The sequence below is a fragment of the Schistocerca americana genome, chromosome 3 (genome assembly GCF_021461395.2).
Source record: "Schistocerca americana isolate TAMUIC-IGC-003095 chromosome 3, iqSchAmer2.1, whole genome shotgun sequence".
NCBI lineage: Eukaryota > Metazoa > Arthropoda > Insecta > Orthoptera > Acrididae > Schistocerca > Schistocerca americana.
The window spans coordinates 986,048,321-986,066,765 of NC_060121.1; positions in this window are offsets into that span (position 1 = coordinate 986,048,321).

An 18,445-nucleotide genomic window follows, 5' to 3' on the forward strand; every position below is an offset into this window, starting at 1 on the left:
CTGGATTGGACATTGTTTGAGGAGGGACTGTTTATTGAAGGAAGGAATAGAAGGAATGGTGGAGGGAAAAAGGGGAAGAGGAAAATGAAGATATCAAATGCTGGACAATATCAAAGGAGGCAAATATTCAGAAATGAAAACACTGGCTATAGACAGACAAAAGTGGAAGAGGTTTAACCCATGACAAGACTTTCCGTAAAGCAGAATACCATACATGCATACGTACATCTGGACTTAAAGAGTTTCCGACTGGAGTTGCTTCGCTACACCGACGACATCTACTTCCAAATCACTCAGGCTGCCGACTCTTTCCGATGCGAATTCTAGAACACTTGCTGCGTCTTCCTAGGTGAAGGAATTTCGAAAAACCACGTTTAGTGATTCCTCATTAGTGGTGCTTTCGTAACAAATACTGCTATGAGCTTTCCTTGAGGCTATAGGGCTTATACCTGGTTTACGTCTAAAAGGTCAAATAATCACTTCCGCTCATTGCTATCAGACAGTTGACCGCTGGCATCCTTTACATACGTTCAGAATCTCTTTAGAGTTACTGGTGGATTTCGAGACAGAATTACACTGTGGAACTATTAAATGCATCCCGCATTTAAGTCCGCATTAAGTTTGTTGCATTTTAAATCATTGCCAGTCTTCGAGAGTTTGCGTTCTTATAGATCTGCCATGCTTTTTTCGTTGCTTCTGCAACAGTGTACTGACCCAGTTTGGGTACCATGAGAGATTTTTTCCTTTTCTTTTTTTTTTTGTATAAAACCCTCAGTTGTTACCGACACTATTTCTCTGCATTTAAGCTACATTCGGTCGACGCATACATAATATGGAACAAATCAAGACTGTCTCTTAGGAAGGCATCAAATGAATTTTTACTGCATTTTTAAGTACTTAAAGAGCATTTAGAAACGTTAAGGTTAAAATTGTACAAATAGGCTCTGAAACTGAGCATTTTGAGATGAGAAAACTAATGAGCAGAAATGATTATTTTGTCCCTATACAGATAAACAAATAAAAGCCTTTAGCATCAGCTTAAGGTCATATCAAATGTTCACTGAGGATCCCTGTACCTTCCACACATACACTACCGGAAAAAAATTGCGAGGCGCCGGGGCTAGTAGTGTATTTAACACTAAATTCTTCGAGAATCTTCGTATATAAATGATGATCTAAGACCCCCCCCCCCCTATTCTAACTCCGACTTTTGCTGTTGCACATGGATTAAAAAGAAACGTGAACTGACTGTAATCGACCCTGCGAGTGCGGTATAAAAGAGTTTGGCACCTGCAATAATTTAATTTGATAGACATTAGTTAAATAAAGGAAAGTTTCAGTAACGTAGTGAGAAATGAAAGGGTTGCTCTACCGATTAACAGAATGAAAGTTCTGTCCAAAATAACAATTTGATTTATTATGACTAAACTCAAAATCATAAACAAAACACATGAAACATTTACAATACATCAAAATGGACCAAATTGGATACTCAAATAAATGCTGTGAAGGTGAACTTGTCCATAAACTAGATTGTGACATTTATGACGAAGTGGTATGTGGAGCCAATCCCTTGCAACTCAAATCTTAAGAGAAAACACACAACCAATCCAACATTAATTGCTGCTACAGTAGTGAGAACTCAGACAATGAACACCCAAGACAGAACAAAGAAAAAGACGAACAGGCCTGCTCTGCTGAGCTCTGATTATCACAGTGCAAATTCCCTAATCTGCCGGTGCTGCGGACATACATTACTAAGCTGTCTTCTTAACTGCAAGGACACGATCTGGCGTACCGGAAGTGATGGCTGGTTGCTTCGATGTCCCGACGTGGTGATGATAATGTTGCGAGTATAGCCCGAAACAAATTGTACTGGTCTGGTTGTTCCAGACTAAAGACTTCCTATCAATACAAATGCGCCTCTGAGGGAGACGAAGAAGGCTCACCACACAATCACTGACGGTACAGTGATTGATTTTAACAAGCGAAGTCACACAGTAACTCCGATACAGTCAAATTTAGCCAAAGCTGCCCAAGACAGACAACATAGGCCGGTTGTACGCAGAACACTCAATTGCCAACTGTACTCGGAATGTTACGTTGAAGTCGAAACTTCAGCAACTTCGTTAAACAGTTACAATCAAATAAAAGTATATTAGACAGCCAATGGAAGGCAGGCTGTCCAGAGCAGCGAGAGCTCAGTCTTGTAACCTACTTCGACCGAAAGGCGAGAGCCGACCACCACAAGAGCACCCGTACAAGCCGAACACAGAACATTCCCGCCCCCACGACAGTGGCCGTGGTCAAACGTTCCAATCAGCAACTCGAAAACCGGCGGAAAATTCCACTCTATTACCGAAGCACTACCATTCCACCAATGGAGATTCTTGGCGCCAATTTCTGCGCCGATTTTGCTACGTCACGGAGCTATGCCCTGAGCAAGCCAATCACAGTTACGATTTGGCAGAAAACGCGGGAATTTGCCCGCCAAGACTGCCTGGGGAAACAAGTCATTCCCACGCCTCGCTGGTAGCCGGCCAGAAAGTGTTTTCGCTAAGTTTCTGCGAAGCAACGGAACCTCTAGCCCAGCCGCTCCTTCAGGCCCCTGCGGGCGTGTCTCCGCCGCTATTATAACAATGTCGGCGTCTGGAAAGCATTCACTCGACTCCCTCACACCCGTCGGCTTAACCCTTTTAAGATCAGCTGAGCCCACCTATCACCGGACCAGCCGGGTGACGAGAGATGCTGCGTGGAAAGTCCGCGTGTGAAGGAATAGCAACTTTTCACCGCATGCAATTAGAGAGGAAAGTCGAATTACTCAGGGTAAGATAGAAATATGAAAGGGGGCATCTGTCACCTTTCAAAATTAGTAAAGTCTTTCAGAGGTTTCCAATTCACTCAAGATTTATTGTAGCAACAGTGTGTGTCGAGGACATGAAACGATTACATTTGTATGTCAATAGCATTATGCCTCCATGTTCGTCATCAAATATGGGGCGTCTAGGAATCCTGCGTAATCGTTTCGCTAGACAAACATTCAACCACATCGTAGTAACGAGCTATATCACAAAATGAACAGTTGAAATACTTAACTTTGCAAACTACACAGATGTGTTGCAAGCAAAATGAGACATACGAAATATTAAATCTTCTTCAGTTTAAACAATTCCAAGTCTGAGCTACATAGAGTGTACAAGCGAACTAGCGAGCGTTGACTCCTCAATCCAAGCCGCTAGCGCTGAAGGTACTATTCAACTGGGGCATCCCCAGTCAGTCGCGGCACTTATGTCCTCTTCACACAGGCACCGCTGCTGTCGCGTTGTCCTCCTGGAGAAGGGTGGGTGAGCATGCAGTCGGCTGACGTCTTCTCGCAGCCATCTCTTCTCTTTCGCTACCGACTGGCGTGTATAGCATCGCTTCTTGAAAAAAGGAATATAAAATCCGGCAATCGATATTCAACGGCAATGAAAACGCTATATGCACTCCTAGGATTGTAATAAGCATGACCTCTGTCTCGTAGTATATAAGACAAGAACTTTTGTTTCTTTGTGCTCTGCTTCTCTTTCGTCTTCTTGGCCCTGACGTCCTAGCTGAAGGTCACATATAGATCATGGTCTGTAATTACTTTAACTATATGTAGTGTCACTATAATTTTTGTTAAATTGTCAGTATCGAATGTAGCATGTGTTTTTGTTAGTAGCAAGAAAGTACCTTCCCTACCCCCTATTTAAATACTTAACAATTAAATGTTGCCCTGTCCATTTTGTTTAAGTTCATTGTTGAAGCGACGCCATGGTTGCTAAAAGTATACAAACTTTTTTAATACTCATTTAATTCTGAAAGTATTGAAAAGATTTAATCTCAATAAATAGAAAACGGCGTCTTATAATATTTTCCATTTCATATTAGTCCAGAGGCACGGTTTTATTAAAAACATTTCTTTCAATTGTATAGGCTGCCATTGCATGTAGGCGGCTATGCTGGAGCATAAAGCTTCACAGAGAAAAATAAGTAATTAATTGAGTATTGTGTTTAATTTGCTTATCGCGTAACATTAAGGAAAGATTTTTTTTTCATCCATCGTGAGTAAGACGCATGTCTTCACATTGGAACACGTATGATATTTCTGGCTATAGCGCCCTGAGAAAAATTAGCCGTGGCTTTTAGCGAACATAAAAGAGAGTTTTTAACAAAACATTTCATTCCAAATTTAACAGACTATTTTATTTGTTTCATTCACTTTTCAAAAAGTTACGCGATACGTGCCGGCGCTTGACTTTACGCCATAACATTGAGGTGTGAACAGGATCTTTATCGTGACGCAATCTTCACGAGTGGTTTTGCCTCAATTCTGGTCGTTTTCTTCTAACTGCCTCACGCAAGCGGCTCATAACTTTCAGGTAGCATTCCTTATTGATCGTACGACCATATGGCAGAAACGTATGACACACTATCGCAGTCTAATCGAATAATCGAAGAAACCAGTGAGAAGAAGCTTCACATGTAATCGGACTTTCCGAATTTTGTTGCTCTTGGCTCTTCAGGCATTTTCCACTGCTACGATTAGGCCCTGGATTCGGCGTGATACCGGTATGCCTCCTTTAGAAATTCTGGATCGTTGTCGACTTCATTCAGCAATTCCTGAGCGATATGTAAGCGACATCGTCTTTGGCCGAAATTCAACAATTTCAGAGCAAACTTTGCGGCGACTGGTCTCATACCAAAAACAGCCAAAAAAAAAAAAAAAAAAAAAAAATACTTGACATGTGCCAAAGGATATGCCGACATCATCAGCAAACTCTCTGATGGTGGTTCGGCGATTTTCCAGAGCCATTTTCTTTACTTTTTCCATACTGCCGTCAGTAATTGATGTGCAAGGGCGTCCAGGGTGGTCGCCGTCTTCAATGTTTTCGCTGCCCTGTTTGGAAGGCTTATATCATTCTTAACTCTTGTCTTACTCATAGTAGACTCGCCATAAACCACACTCAACATTTCGAATGTGGTGCTGCACTTTATTCCATTTCTCAAGTTAAATTTTATGCAAATTCTCCGATACATCTTTTTCGTAAGAAAAAATTCGCCGAGCATTCGAAAACACATATAACCTTTTCGACTGTCAACAATAAACTAAATATTAAAAACAACTGAAAATGCAAACGCACAGCACGAACATGTGTATCAAAAATCCGATAAAAATTAGAAAATGGGATGTATAAGGCCCGACAAATTATAAAATTGCCGTCACTTTCTGATCACACTTCGTAAATCGGAAGTGTAACACTATAATACTAGAAGTCAGTTCCTCATGTATTTTTCAGCTCCTTCATTTCTCGGGTTGATAATAATTTTTTGTAAATATATGAATTAATGAATTTTGTCAGTAATTATGTGTATGAAAATCTATGTTTATAGGATGCTGACTGGAATACGCTCTTTCAAATTCTGAAGGCGGCAGGGGTAAAATACAGGGAGCAAAAGGATATTTACAATTTGTGCAGAAAGCAGATGGCAGTTATAAGACTCGAGGGACATGAAAGGGAAGCAGTGGTCTGGAAGGGAGTGAGACAGACTTGTAGTCTCTCTCCGATGTTATTCAATCTGTATATTGAGCAAGCAGTGAAGGAAACAAAATAAAAATTCGGAGTAGATATTATAAACCCATGGAAAAGAAATAAAAACTTTGAGGTTCACCGATGACATTGTAATTCTGTCAGAGACAGCAAAGGACTTGGAAGAGCAGTTGAATGGAATGGATAGTGTCTTGAAAGAAGGGTATAAGATGAACATCAACAAAAGCAAAACGAGGATAATGGAATGTAGTCGAATTAAGTCGGGTGATGCTGAGGAAATTAGATTAGGAAATGAGACATTTAAAGCAGTAAAGGAGTTTTCCTATTTGGGGAGCAAAATAGCTGATGATGGTCGAAGTAGAGAGGATATAAAATGTAGACTGGGAATGGCAAGGAAAGCGTTTCTGAAGAAGAGAAATTTGTTAACATCGAGTATAGATTTAAGTGTCAGGAAGTCGTTTCTGAAAATATTTGTATGGAGTGTAGCCATGTATGGAAGTGAAACATGGAAGATAAATGATTTAGACAAGAAGAGAATAGAAGCTTTCGAAATGTGCTGCTACAGAAGAATGCTGAAGATTAGGTGGGTAGATCACATAACTAATGAGGAGGTATTGAATAGAATTGGGGAGAAGAGGAGTTTGTGGCACAACTTGACTAGAAGAAGGGATCGGTTGGTAGGACATGTTCTGAGGCATCAAGGGATCACCAATTTTGTACTGGATGGCAGCGTGGAGGGTAAAAACCGTAGAGGGAGACCAAGAGATGAATACACTAAGCAGATTCAGAGGGATGTAGGTTGCAGTAGGTACTGGGAGATGAAGTAGCTTGCAGAGGATAGAGTAGCATGGAGAGCTGCATCAAACTAGTCTCTGGACTGAAGACCGCAACAACAACAACATAATAATTTTTTGTAAGTATATGAATTATTGAATTTTGTCAGTAATTATGTGTATGAAGATCTATGTTTACAGGATAAGGAAGAATTACTTACGTCAAATCATTGTAGTAAACACGCTGGCCATATCATGGAAGTTTTTATTGAATAAATTACAGAGAATATGTTTCGCGCACAGTCGTAGAGGTGTTGTCAGAGAAGGAATTAAGAAGCATACGTGGTGTGGTACAGTCGTATATATTGGAGCGCAAAGCCGGAGTGTTATGCGTCGAAAATGTTGTAAAATGTTGCCAGGCAAATTATATGTGAGCACTGTGGGCACATTATATAGTCGGTAAGAAGATTTTTCAACTAATAAAGAATACTACATGGCCAAAATTTCTTCTAGCTGCTCGCTAATCGAGAATGGCCTGTTGTCAATACCGGACCTCATAGTAAGCACTGCTTCGCACCACAAGCAACACATCGCATAGTAAGATCCAGCCAATATTTTGTAGCTGTGTAATAGACATGCTGGCATCTTAGTAACATCTTGGATCGTTATACCTATGTTTAGCAAAGAAAACACTTTTCGAGAGGAACTTCATTGACCCGAGTGGTTAGCAATCAGCAAATGTCTGTCCTTCCACCATTCCGAGAATGTTATAAGTGAAAGAAATATTCAAAAGAAGCCAAATCTAGTTACGTTTTCGGTTGATTTGCAGTCAAGTGGTTATTGCGTTCAAAAGCAATAGTAACTATAGTGAGTTTTATAAAACTGCTCTACTACTGCAGACAAGCAACTAAAATAAAAAATCATTTAATTCAAATTAATATTATATGATGAAACTATGCCGGCTTTGTTGCAGTCAAAATAGTTTTAGAATTTTATTTAGTGTTTTGTCAGTGATACTACTTGTGCAACATTAGTACAGAAAAATGGTTGTTGCCATGAAAGAAAGTTAGTATGGCGCTAATGGGAGACGCAGCCATTTGCAAAGCAGTACGTAAAGAATGATAAATTGTTCATGCCACATTTAGTTTTTCTTTTTTCAAACACATAGCGCTTTTTTGAGTTACATAACACAGTACAGTTTTCATAAACTGTTGGTAGCCATTGCTCGCTATTGGTGATAATTAAGGTAACTAACACCAGATTCCAAATCAACGTATTTTGTGTTCATGTCAGCAGTGTCTTTTACATGTAAATTTGCGCGTGTGCATTCTGTCCTGTTGCTGCTGTGTCTTTCTCACGTGATATTTACGTGATTTAAAAGTCATTACAATCATTTATTAAATATAAATTTTTGCTTATTTTGTTTTGGAGCAGTCGACCGTTTTTTCCACAGTCGAAATTCATTTAAAGTAAGTTCTGACACTCAAAATTACGGCTAACTAGAGTGATAATTTATTGGCATTTTTTTTTTTTTACAATTCGGTCCTTTTTGTACGCAGTAAGAAACACTCGTGCTATAGCAATCAGATTTTAACTATCTATATCTCTCGGTAAGCATTGATCTTCGGATTCGATGTCTTGTTTCCACTAACAGGAGAATGTTGGTTACACGTGGAGCATAGGTACATTATACTTGGTAAAAATACGTGACAGGGCATTTGTCTTTAACGGAGCGCCAACGTTATACGTGCCGATCGTAAGTTGTCATGACATCGTAGTTTAGATATATTGATGTCCCGAACACAGCAAAATCAAATTCCAAATTAAATTCAGCCATAATGACTGTAGTTGCCGCAATAAACAATAGGCAGAAAGAATGTCGCAATCGGCATTGGAGGCGGGGCGGCAAGTACAAAGCCGCGAGGACAGCTCAGGAACGTGTAACACTCAGCTGGCTGCCAGCTGCGAACCAAAGAGACATGGGAGACGGAAGTTACGTAACGATAAAACAAGAAATCAGAAATCAGTGTCATGAAAGTTCAGAAGAGACGTTTACGGAGCACGCAAGCCATACAGAAACAGAATATGTATTGTAGAAAAATAAAGATCTGAGCGGAGACAAACAGCAGAAATATGCAAATAAAATTTCTGATCAGAACGATGATTTCTCGAATAGTCTGAAAGCAGAACGCAATTCGTTATGCGAAAATAAAAGTGATTAATTAGAGCAGGAGGTACAAACCATGAGTGCAAAAGGAATGTATAATGCAGAAATGAGAGTAAAGTTAGTAGGTGTTAGTAGTGTTTTGTAGCGAGCCGAACGAAGGTAGAGTATGTGTACACGCGTCAAGTAAGAGTGTTACAGTTGGACGTGACTAATTGACAGTATCTAACTGAGTGCAAAACACGTAATTAAAAGGCGGTTGAAAAAACGTCCAGATAAAATGACCTCTGTGCACAAAGCCTCCATTAGCACAGGTTGGGGACACATATGCATACGAACTAACGAAATTTTGAGGATTTTTGTTCTTTTGAAACTGAGAAAGTTCCTCGCCCTTATGTTTTCTGTCTGGTTCAGCCTCAGTCAGGCAAAAGATTAGGCGTGCGCAACGCAATCGATTTGAAGCATCACCAGAATAGAAAAAAAAATTGTTTGTAGTGCAAATGAATAAGTAAAAAATGAATGTGAGATTTGAAATCATGTCTGCAAATAGATAATGATTGTTTCACGAAAAGACAATTAAGACGTAGAGGGTAATAAATAAAATTGGCAGGAAAAGTGATTGAGTCATTGTGTGATAGTGAAGTAAGTTTCAAAATACGAGTACTAAGACTTAGTTTAAATTGGAGGTGAAATAAAATGATTGGACGCTTAATAAACCACAGAAAGGTTACGTATTGTACTAAAGAAAACGTAATATGGAAGAAATAGGAAATAAATGAATTATGCGTAGAAACCTGGGAAACATACAGCTACAAAAAACAGTGAAGATGTGGAAAGTATGCACTACGTAGTAGTGAGCTAGTGATCTATTCAGATGCGAGGAAAAGACTTACATAAAAGTAATGTAGTACATGTTGTTGTTGTTGTGGTCTTCAGTCCAGAGACTGGTTTGATCCAACTCTCCATGCTACTCTATCCTGCGCAAGTTTCTTCATCTCCTAGTACATACTGCAACCTACATCCTTCTGAATCTGCTTAGTGTATTCATCTCTTGGTCTCCCTCTACGATTTCTACCCTCTACGCTGCCCTCCAATACTAAATTGTTGATCTCTTGATGCCTCAGAACATGTCCTACCAACCGATCTCTTCTTCTAGTCAAAATGTGCCACAAATTTCTCTTCTTCCCAGTTCTGTTCAATACCTCCTCATTACTTATGTAATCTACTCATTTAATCTTCAGCATTCTCCTGTAGCACCACATTTTGAAAGCTTCTATTCTCTTCTTGTCCAAACTATTTATCGTCCATGTTTTACTTCCATACATGGCTACACTCCATACAAATACTTTCTGGACACTGTCCACTGCTCTTCCAGGTCCTTTGCTGTCACTGAAAAAACCATAATGTTATCAGTGAACCTCAAAGTTTTTATTTCTTCTCTATGGATTTAAATTCCTTCTCCGAATTTTTCTTTTGTTTCCTCTACTGCTTGTTCAGTATACAGTTTGAATAACATCGGGTATAGGATACAACCTTGTCTCACTTCCCAATCACTGCTTCCCTTTCATGCCCCTCAACTGTTAGAACTACCATCTGGTTTCTGTACAAATTGTAAATAGCCTTTCGGTCCCTGTATTTTACCCCTGCCATCTTCAGAATTTGAAAGAGAGTATTCCAGTCAACACTGTCAAAAGCTTTCTCTAAGTCTACAAATGCTAGAAACGTAGGTTTGCCTTTCCTTAATCTATTTTCTAAGGTAAGTCGTAGGATCAGTATTGCCTCACGTGTTCCAACATTTCTACAGAATCCAAACTGATCTTCCCCGAGGTCGGCTTCTACCAGTTCTTTCCATTCGTCTGTAAAGAATTCGCTGTATAATTTTGCAGCCGTGACTTATTAAGCTGATAGTTCGGTAATTTTCACATCTGTCAAGTGGATAACAGTCTGATAAGTCTGATAAAAGACTGATCAATAAAAGTCAGAAATGTAAATCTTGCTTTACGTGTCATGTAAATAACGATGTTATGATTACATAAATAAATTGCAGGATGTTGCTATGGAAAGAATGATAAAATGCTTCACTGGTGAATAATGTACTGGGTGATTCAAGTAGGAAGAACAGACTTCAGTTATTTATTACAAGCAGACTATAAAAGACAGAAACGCATTGCGCATATCACTGGTTAGAGGAAGGTTCGGACGTAGACGCACTGTTGATTTTTTGGATCAACATGACGACGGCACCACAAGAGAAATAATTTTTTATGTTGGAATTTGCGTTGAGTCAATCCATTTTTCAAGTGCAACATGCATTCGGCCGTCGACTTAGCAAGGAGCACTCTCTGCACAAGCAAATTTATGATTGGCATACAAAATTCTTGGACGTTGATTGCATATGCAAAGGGAAGAGAGATGGAAATGCCGAGCGTATCTGAGAGGCGCTTACACGCAGCCTTCGGAAGTCCACAAGACGAGCAGGCCAGTAAGTTCAGCATCCTCAAACAACGGTGTGCCACGTTCTGAAACGAAGGCAGCTTGTGAAATTTGCAGTTCCTTCAGCAATTGCATCCCGGAAACCATAACATCTGGTATGAATTCTGTATTTCAGTTCTCCAGGATATGAAAGACGACAATTTTTCCGAACGGCTAATCTTTTCGGACGAATCGACGCTACATTTGCCGGGAAAAGGAAATCGTCGCATTGTGAGAATTTGGGAGTCAGTAAGTTCTTGGATCGTAGTCGAACATGTTTTGTGCCGTTTCTCTTCAAAACGTTTATGGACATTTCATTTTTGCGGATAGGAATGTCATACCTGGACATGCTGCAAAACTGTTTGTTTACTCAGTTTCACGAAGATTCCAGTGATTTCATTTTTATGCATGACAGCGCCCCACCACGGCGTTATCCCAACAACGTCACCCCACAGGCTTGAATTGGAAGAGGTGGATAGCTAGATCTTGTTCACTGCTTTTGGCCTCTCTAGAATGGGTGACTTGTAAGCAATCTGCTTTGTACACCGACTGCATTTCCTAGCATACTACCAGTAAACAGACCTCAGGTACATGCTTTCTCTATGACTGAGCCTGTGTGATCGTTCCGTATCATACCCCTACGAAGTGTTACCCCCAGTTATTTATATGAACTGACCGATTCCAGTGGCAACTCACGCATATTATAGTCATAGGATACTAAATTTTTTGTTTTATGAAGTGCACGATTTTACATTTCTGAATATCTAAAGCAAGTTGCCAATCATTGCACCACTTCGAAATGTTATCAAGATTTGGAAGAATACATGTGTAGCTTCTTTTCTCAGACGGCACTTGACTGTAGATAACTGCATCTTCTGCGTGAATTCTGAGGTTTAAGAATTTTTAGCATATTGCAGCCCAGTCAATAACTGCGATAGACTAATATTTTGAAGAAACAGCTTCAGTTGCGCAAATTTTCTGGTCTTTACCAGGTTTCGGCTAAATTAATCTAGCCTTCTTCAGAAGCATAAAATTACTGTAACATGCCAGAGTAAGGCAGAGTCAACATTAAAAATAAAACCTATAGTACCATGGTACCACGTTGAATTTGCGCAACTGAGGCTAATTCTTCAAATTATTAAAATATTAATTCTGAGGTTACTATTGATATTGTCTGAAAGGACAGTAATATGTTACATGAACAGCAAGGGACCCAAAAGACTTCCCAGGGGTACACCCGAAGTTACCTCTACATCCGTTGACGACTCTCCACCCAAAATAAGTTGCTGCTTCTTCACCTACTAAGAAATTCTCAATCCAGTTACAAATTTCACTTGATACCTCACACGCTCGTATTTTTGAAAGTAAGTGTAGTTGTGGTATTGGCAAATGCTTTCCGGAAATCGAGAAATACCGCATATTTCTAACTGCCTTGGTCCATGATTTTCAGTACGTCACGTGAGGAAAGCGACAGTTGGGTTTCACACGATCGATGTTTCCGAAATCCGTGCTAGATGGCGTGGAGAAGATTCTCAAATGGACGTCAACGATATTGGACGGTAGTTCTGTGGATCACTTCTGCTGCCCTTTAATGTCCTCAATGCGTTGACGCTCCATACGAATTTCTGTAGTTTGTCGTGTTATGGTAGATTCGTATTGGTAACATCAAGTATCGTTACCCGCAACTATTTTTTTCCGCGAAAGAATTTTCCGAACTTTGCATTTCAGTCAGGTCCCCAGTTCAGGAGTGAAGGTGTACGGAAAACGAAAATGGTTCAAACGGCTCTGAGCGCTATGGGACTTAACATCTGAGGTCGTTAGTCCCTTGGGCCTAGAACTACTTAAACCTAACTAACCTAAGGACATCACACACATCCATGCCCGAGTCAGGATTCGAACCTGCGACCGTAGCAGCATAGCAGTTCCGGACTGAAGCGGCTAGAACCGCTCGGCCACAAGAGCCGGCTACGGAAAACGTTTCACACACTTGTCTCTTCTTCAAAATGTTCGGGAGTTTTTCTCGGACCCTTGATTTAGAGGCGTCCCTCCAATGTAATTTGTGGCACAACAACGTTGACATACTGCTGTCGCATATCGACTTCTTAAAACACTGCCTGCTCACAATTGACTAGTCCATGGTACATCTGTTGTTTACAGTTGTTAGTTCCAGCTGCCGCCATAATTACTACGTTGACATGTCTCGTGGGCCAGGACTAAAATGTTTTGGAAGCGAAAACTTACTGACAGGTGTTTTGCAGTTCAGCATTCGCGAGTGGAACAGGAAAGGGGCAAATAATACAGCCAGGTCAACCGTCCGACACACACTGACAAACAAGCTGTGTCCCCCTATAAGGCTTTTACCCCCCGGATTACCGTCCGCAGCAGAGCACTTCACACGTACCTCTAACAGTTTAGTAGAACAGACACACTTAAGATGCAGCGCTTGCACTTTGATCGTAAAAAGTGGTATTCCTATTAGTCGGGTCAATAGTTTTTTGTGGTCTACCAGCAAGATGTATGAAACAGGCGAAATACCCTCAGACTTCAAGAAGAATATAATAATTCCAATCCCAAAGAAACCAGGTATTGACAGATGTGAAAATTACCGAACTATCAATTTAATAAGTCACAGCTGCAAAATACTAACACGAATTCTTTACAGACGAATGGAAAAACTAGTAGAAGCCAACCTCGGGGAAGATCAGTTTGGATTCCGTAGAAACACTGGAACACGTGAGGCAATACTGACCCTACGACTTATCTTAGAAGAAAGATTAAGGAAAGGCAAACCTACGTCTCTAGCATTTGTAGACTTAGAGAAAGCTTTTGACAATGTTGACTGGAATACTCTCTTTCAAATTCTAAAGGTGGCAGGGGTAAAATACAGGGAGCGAAAGGCTATTTACAATTTGTACAGAAACCAGATGGCAGTTATAAGAGTCGAGTGACATGAAAGGGAAGCAGTGGTTGGGAAGGGAGTGAGACAGGGTTGTAGCCTCTCCCCGATGTTGTTCAATCTGTACATTGAGCAAGCAGTAAAGGAAACAAAAGAAAAATTCGGAGTAGGTACTAAAATCCATGGAGAAGAAGAAAAAACTTTGAGGTTCGCGGATGACATTGTAATTCTGTCAGAGACAGCAAAGGACTTGGAAGAGCAGTAGAATGGAATGGATGGTGTCTTGAAAGGAGGATATAAGATGAACATCAACAAAAGTAAAACGAGGATAATGGAATGTAGTCGAATTAAGTCGGGTGATGCTGAGGGAAATAGATTAGGAAATGAGACACTTAAAGTAGTAAAGGAGTTTTGCTATTTGGGGAGCAAAATAAGTGATGATGGTCGAAGTAGAGAGGATATAAAATGTAGACTGGGAATGGCAAGGAAAGCTTTTCTGAAGAAGAGAAATTTGTTAACATCGAGTATAGGTTGAAGTGTCAGGAAGTCATTTCTGAAAGTATTTGTATGGAGTGTAGCCATGTATGGAAGTGAAACATGGACGATAAATAGTTTGGACAAGAAGTGAATAGAAGCATTCGAATGTGGTGCTACAGAAGAATGCTGAAGATTAGATGGGTAGATCACATAACTAATGAGGAAGTATTGAATAGGATTGGGGAGAAGAGGAGTTTGTGGCACAACTTGACCAGAAGACGGGATCGGTTGGTAGGACATGTTCTGAGGCATCAAGGGATCACCAATTTAGTATTGGAGGGCAGCGCGAAGGGTAAAAATCGTAGAGGGAGACCAAGAGATGAATACACTAAGCAGATTCAGAAGGATGTAGATTGCAGTAGGTACTGGGAGATGAAGAAGCTTGCACAGGATAGAGTAGCATGGAGAGCTGCATCAAACCAGTCTCAGGACTGAAGACCACAACAACAACAACAACAACCAGAAAACAGTACAAAATATCATACGATATTTTGTTATTGTATCGTATTCGTTAGCAAAGAACACAATTGTAAGGTTCAGTAGCAGAACTAGTACATGACTGACAGTTTTCACTCAAGTGTGTTGCGAGTGAGTGGTACAATATGTACCCCTCGAAGCCCTATTCACATGACTGGTAGGTGCTGACGCCCATGTGGATGACTCATCGCCGTATATCAACTTGCGTGTTTATTTCGCACTTGGAAATGGCTTCTAACTGCAAGTTACGAAATATTTTCACAAAACTATAGGGTCACGCTTTAAGTGAACAAGTTTTTCACATGCGTAAATCGCGATTAGTTACGTAATTATTCTCAGGCGTCCCGTCAACAGCGGTGATCGTAAGATACACAGAACAGGACTAAAGTAGCGAATACACTGAGGTCACAAACGTCATGGGACACCTCCTAGTGACGTGTCGAACCTCCTTCGGCCCGGCATTGTGCAGCAAGTAGACGTGGCTGGACTCAACACGGCGTTGGAAGTTGGATGTTGAGCCAGCTGCCTCCATAGTCGGCCATAATTGCGAAAGTGTTGCCGGTGTAGGACGCTGTGCACCAGCTGGCGTCTCGACTATTTGCCATAAACGTTCGATCGGATTCATGTCGCTCGAACTGTCCAGAATGTTCTAGAAACCAGTCACGAACGACTGTGGCGCAGTGAAATGGCCGGCCGCTGTGACCGAGCACTTCTAGCCGTTTCAGTCTGGAACAGGGCGACCGCTACAGTCGCAGGTTCGAATCCTGACTAGGGCATCGAAGTGTGTGATGTCCTTAGGTTAGTTAGGTTTAAGTAGTTCTAAGTCTAGCGGACTGATGACCTCAGATGTTAAGTCCCATAGTGCTCAGAGCCATTTGAAACATTTTTGCAGTGACATGGTGCATTGTCATCCGCAAAAATTCCATCATTTTTCGGAACATGAAGTTAGTGAATGGCTGCAAATGGTCTCGCAGTAGCCGAACATAACCATTTCCAGTCAATTATCGGTTCAGTCGGACCAGAGGACGGAAGTCTATTCCATGTAAACACAGCCCACACCATTATGGAGCACCATCAACTCGCACAGTGCCTTGTTGCCAACTCGGTTCCACGGCTTCGTAGGGTCTGTACCACACTTGAACCTTACCATCAGCTCTCACCAACTGCAGCCGGGACTCATCTGACCATTCCACGATTTTCTAGTGGGTTAGGGTCGAACCGATATGGTCACGAGGGCACTGCAGGCGATGTGCTTTTAGCAGAGGCACTCGCGTAGGTCGTCTGTTGCCACAGCCCGTTAACGCCAAATTTCGCCGCACTGTGCTAACGGATGCGTTCGTCCTACATCCCACATCGATTTCTCCTGTTATTTAATACATTGTTGCTTGAAACTTCCTGGCCGATTAAAACTGTGTGCCGGACCGAGACTCGAACTCGGCACCTTTGCCTTTCGCAAGCAAGTGGTAGAGCACTTGCCCGCGAAAGGCAAAGGTGCCGAGTTCGAGTCTCGGTCCGGCACACAGTTTTAATCTGCCAGGAAGTTTCATACCAGCCCACACTACGCTGCAGAGTGAAAATCTCACACTGGGAACATTGTTGCTGGTCTGTTAGCACTGACAGCTCTTCGTAAACTCCGCTGTTCTCGGTCGTTAAGTGAAGGCCGACGGCTACTGCGTTGTCCGTGGTGAGCGGGAATGTCTGAAATTTGGTATTCTCGGCACACTCTAGACACTGTGGATCTAGAAATGTTGAATTCCCGAGCGATTTCGGAAATGAAACGTCCAGTGGGTCTAGCGTCCAGAGTCTGTTAAATGTCATCGTCCGGCCAGAATGATGTCGGAAACCTTTTCACATGAATCACGTGACTACAAATGACAGCTCCGATAACGCACAGCCCTTTTATACCTTGTGTTTGCAACAATACCGCCGTCTGTATATGTGTTGTTGTTGTTGTGGTCTTCAGTCCTGAGATGCTACTCTATCCTGTGCGAGCTTCTTCATCTCCCAGTACCTACTGCAGCCTACATCCTTCTGAATCTGCTTAGTGTATTCATCTCTTGGTCTCCCTCTACGATTTTTACCCTCCACTCTGCCCTCCAGTACTAAATTGGTGATCCCTTGATGCCTCAGAACATGTCCTACCAACCGATCCCTTCTTCTAGTCAAGTTGTGCCACAAACTCCTCTTCTCCCCAATTCTATTCAGTACCTCCTCATTAGTTAAGTAATCTACTCATCTAATCTTCAGCATTCTTCTGTAGCACCACATTTCGAAAGCTTCTATTCTCTTGTTGTCCAAACAATTTATCGTCCATGTTTCACTTCCATACATGGCTACACTCCATACAAATAATTTCAGAAACGACTTCCTGACACTTAAATCTATACTGGAAGTTAACAAATTTCTCTTCTTGAGAAACGCTTTCCTCGTCATTACAAGTCTACATTTTGTATCCTCTCTACTTCGACCATCATCAGTTATTTTGCTCCCCAAATAGCAAAACTCCTTTACTACTTTAAGTGTCTCATTTCCTAATCTAATTCCCTCAGCATCACCCGAGTTAATTCGACTACATTCCATTATCCTCGTCTTGCTTTTGTTGATGTTCATCTTATACCCTCCTTTGAAGACACTGTATACGTACTTGTCGGTACCTCATGACTTTTGTCACGTCAGTACAGACTGTATCCACGCACGAGGAAACTCTGGCCTGATTGAGACCTGCGGAGCGGCGGAACTCCTGCGCCAGAGTGGGGCGGCTGGAAGCGGAGGCGGCGATGTCCCGGCCGCGACTGCGCCCGCCGCGGCCGCTGCCGCACTCACCCATCCGCCGCGGATGGTCGCCCAGCCTCGTGATTCTGCCGCTGGCGCTGGCCGGCTGGACCGGTTCAGGAAGGCCGCCTGCCATCCTCCTCCCACCACACACGGCGCGGCGCGGGGATCACTGAACCGGCCGTTTACGTCCCGCGCAGGCTCTCGCCGCGGCGCTTCTACTGAGTGGGCGCCCACGCACGAGCCGGCCTGTCCAGCTGCGCCGCTACAGTGGAACAACGGAGGTCACTAGTTCGACTTTGGCGTCCGGCGCGGGAGTGGGTTACTGATGTGTCGCATTGCTTTGTGTGTCCAACCAACCCCGGCGTCCGCTTCGGTAGCTGTGGGGTCAGCACGGCAGATTGGCATTCGGAGGGTCCGGTTTCGATTCCCGGCCGCGTCGGAGATTTTCCACACTGGGAGTCTGGGTGTCGTGTTGTCCTTACGTTCGTATAATCGTTAATGACAAGAAAGTCGTCTCACGCACTGTCATATTGTCTTTCCACTGTTGAGAAGTGAAAAATAAATCGAAATTAAGAAACAAAAGTATCGTGCAGCATAGCCCAATCGCGAGGCGTGTGAGAGAGCCTGTGTTGAAAGTAATGCTGGCATGGGACAATGAAAGTTAACCCGTGGTGCTGACTATATAAAATGATTGACAGTGTAGTAAGATTTAGTAACAACATTTTGAAAAAAAAAACAGTCATAAATTATAGTTATTCATTGTTTTGTGTTAGCAGAA